Genomic DNA, 4,037 nt, shown 5'->3' with positions numbered 1-4,037 from the left:
CTGGAGAGAGATACACAGTTAGAGACAGAGAGGGAGAGACAGACCCCTACCAGACCACTGTACCACCAAGGACCACCCAGAGACCCCTACCAGACCACTGTACCACCCAGAGACCCCTACCAGACCACTGCACCACCAAGGACCACCCAGAAACCCCTACCAGACCACTGCACCACCAAGGACCACCCAGAGACCCCTACCAGACCACTGCACCACCAAGGCCCACCCAGAGACCCCTACCAGACCACTGTACCACCCAGAGACCCCTACCAGACCACTGCACCACCAAGGACCACCCAGAAACCCCTACCAGACCACTGCACCACCAAGGACCACCCAGAGACCGCTACCAGACCACTGCACCACCAAGGACCACCCAGAAACCCCTACCAGACCACTGTACCACCAAGGACCACCCAGAGACCCCTACCAGACCACTGTACCACCAAGGACCACCCAGAGACCCCTACCAGACCACTGCACCACCAAGGACCACCCAGAAACCCCTACCAGACCACTGCACCACCAAGGACCACCCAGAGACCCCTACCAGACCCCTGCACCACCAAGAACCACCCAGAGACCCCTACCAGACCACTGCACCACCAAGGACCACCCAGAAACCCCTACCAGACCACTGCACCACCAAGGACCACCCAGAGACCGCTACCAGACCACTGCACCACCAAGGACCACCCAGAAACCCCTACCAGACCACTGTACCACCAAGGACCACCCAGAGACCCCTACCAGACCACTGTACCACCAAGGACCACCCAGAGACCCCTACCAGACCCCTGCACCACCAAGGAGCCCCAGGCCCCTTCAACGCCCCACCAGACCCAGCGCACCCCACAGGCCCACCCACCACCAGAGCATCACCACTTCCATCGGCTCAGCCAGACTGGACCGGGCCCAGCCTACTACCTCCTACCAGACCAGAGAGGAAGCCCAATTGTACTAAAAGTTGTCTTGTTCAATGAATAGGAATATTTATATATATAACAGAAAAGATGTTTGCTGTTATCCTGTTTATCTCACTCTTAACAACTTATGAGTTAGTAGTCACTGTGTTTCTGACTGCTATTCTTTCTTTTTGGAACATGAAATCACTATCAGTTAGCATGTGGAACAGTCAGGACCTAAACTCATCAACCTTTGGACTGAAGAGTTTAACACTGGAGTTCAACAAACATCTTAAAGATGTTGAGGTCATCATTCTGCAGGAGACATGGTGTACGGCTGACGCTGTCACTCACTGTCCCACAGGCTACAGAGAGGTAATTGTGCCATCTGTGGGGTTTTATAAGGTTTTTTGACATGCTTAACTAACTATAAGCTAGTAGGGCTTCTTATGCATTAAAGTTTGAATTACTGACTCATGTGAACCTGTATTTTCCATTAGTCTCTACTCTTACCAGTGCTCTGTCTAACCATGAGGCCACAGCCTGAAATATGTGTGTGTATGAAATATGTGTGTATGCAACAAATGTATCTGAGCTAAGATATGAACAGCAGTCTGAAATGTGTGTGTGTTAAAAAGGGCGCTTTACTGTACTGTGTGACCGAGACTGTGCTAATCTTAGAGAGACACAGGAGGGGGTGAATCATGAGACTGCTGACTGTGGTGTACAATAGACTATAACCCAATACTATAACAAACGTGATTGAATATTAGCAACTGTATTATATGTGATTGAATACTATAACAAACGTGATTGAATATTAGCTAACTGTTGGTCTGGGCGCCTGGATGTCTGTGTGTGTGTGCTGGAAGTAACAGTTAGCTCAGATAAGAGTGCTGGGAAGCTGTAGTTAGCCTTGAGCGAGAACAGTGGACATTGTATACAGGTGCAGATATCTCAGACAATGTTATAAAACTGTCTGACCCCAGTCTCTGGGGTGAGGGAGCGTAATCTACACAGCAACAGCGACAGGACACCAGAAAGCGCAAAGGGGCTGGGACCAGCTTATGTGCCAACACCAACGATAGGCTGGGTGAGTCTAAACCACGCCCAGTCTCTACTCTGACAGGCCGGCTCGGAAGCAGGCCGGCTCGGAAGCTCGGAATCTCTGTCACGAGTATAATATACTATCTTTGTCAGGAACAAATCAGTTCTCTGTCTTATCCTGCGTGATGAAACATTGAACCCGTATATACGGAAATTGTATTTGCCATTTATTAACTTTTGAATTAAACAATTATTTTAACCAAGTTTAGGTGTGCTACTGTTCCTATCTCAGTTGAACTTTCGCAGCCCTAACACATCACAGAAACACAGCTCTGTCAATAGAGGCAGAGACTCTGGAGGACTGATCATCTGATACAAATCCGAACTACAACATCTAATTGATCCCATCAAAATTTGGTAAATATCACATTTGGTTAAAACTGAAAAAAGAACTTGTACTGACAGAAAAAGATGTGTTCCTTTGAACAATATACAACCCCCCTCAGAATCCCCATGTTACTCAGAGGAGATCTTCCCCACCCTTGAGGAAGAGACGTGCCATTTCCAGGCCCAGGGAAATGTGCTCATCTGTGGGGACACAAATGCGCACACAGGAACACTACCTGATCTAACGAGCACACGAGGGGACAGCTTTATTACAGGCCATACTGTTTCTAACTGTCTTAATTCTCCCCCATAGAAACAACAGTGACAGAACCATCAACAAAAACGGAAGGGATCTGTTGCAGCTCTGTAGAAACCTGGGTCTGTACTTTGTCAATGGTAGGTTACGGGGGGACTCTTTGGGGAGATTCACCCATTGCTCACCTCTAGGCCACAGCACAGTAGACTATATGATCACAGACATTGACCCCTTCTCTCTCAGCTCATTCACTGTCAAGCCACTAACACCTCTGTCTGATCACAGCCAAATGATGTTGTTCCTCAAAAGAACAGACCTGGAAACAACCAGACATTCACAGCCCAGTAAGCTGTACAACATCAGACATTCATACAGATGGGCCCAAAACAGCACAGAAGAATACCAGAAAGCAACCTGGAACCAAAATATCCAAACACTCTTAGATAACTTTCTGGATACCACATTCACTCACAGTAAAGAAGGCATCAATCTATCAGTACAAAACATCAACTATATATTCAGGCAAACGGCAAAAGAAGCACAATTGAAATTGATAATAAACAAAACAAAAAAGATCACAGATGACAACTGGTTTGATGCAGATTGTAAAATTATAAGGAAAAAACTTAGAACACTATCCAACCAAAAGCACAGAGACCCAAATAATGGTGAATTACGCCTTACGTCATTACTGTGAGACAAAAGGAACAAGAGGAATTAGCGATACAAAATGGTGACATATCGACAACCCATTTTAAAACACTCTACAACACCGTTCAAATTGACACAAACGCAGAACAACGCCAAATTCATGAGAAGTTGAATGGATTAGAAAAAGCTATAAAGGACAATCAAAATCCATTGGACTCCCCAATTACTGACCAGGAGCTCTATAAGAAACTTCAGGCTCTCAAATTTAAAAAAGCACGCGGACCTGATGGCATCCTAAATGAGATGCTCAAACTCACTAGTGCAAAATTTCAATTGGCTATATTAAAACTGTTTAATTTGATCCTGAGTGTAGGTTATTTCACTGACATCTGGAATCAAGGACTCATAACCCCAATCTTTAAAAACAGAGACAAATTTGACCCTAACAATTACAGAGGCATTTGTGTGAACAGTAACCTGGGGAAGGTTTTCTGTAGTATTATAAATGTAAGAGTTCTAAACTTCCTTAATAAGCACAATGTCTTGAGTAAAAGCTCAATTGGATTTATACCAAAACATTGCACAACTGATCATATTTACGCCCTACACACCCTGATAGATAAACATGTCCACCAAATTAATACCAAAATATACGCTTGCTTTATCGACTTCCAAAAAGCATTTGATTCTATTTGGCATACAGGACTGTTCTACAAAGTTATTGAAAGTGGTGTAGGGGGTAGCATTAAAATTGGCAGCATTAAAATTGGCAAGAAAATAACAGAATTCTT

Source organism: Salvelinus namaycush, unplaced genomic scaffold (assembly GCF_016432855.1).
Source record: "Salvelinus namaycush isolate Seneca unplaced genomic scaffold, SaNama_1.0 Scaffold1067, whole genome shotgun sequence".
Taxonomy (NCBI): Eukaryota; Metazoa; Chordata; class Actinopteri; order Salmoniformes; family Salmonidae; genus Salvelinus; species Salvelinus namaycush.
The sequence above is the reverse complement of the archived record's forward strand: the minus strand, read 5'-3'. Positions refer to the sequence as shown.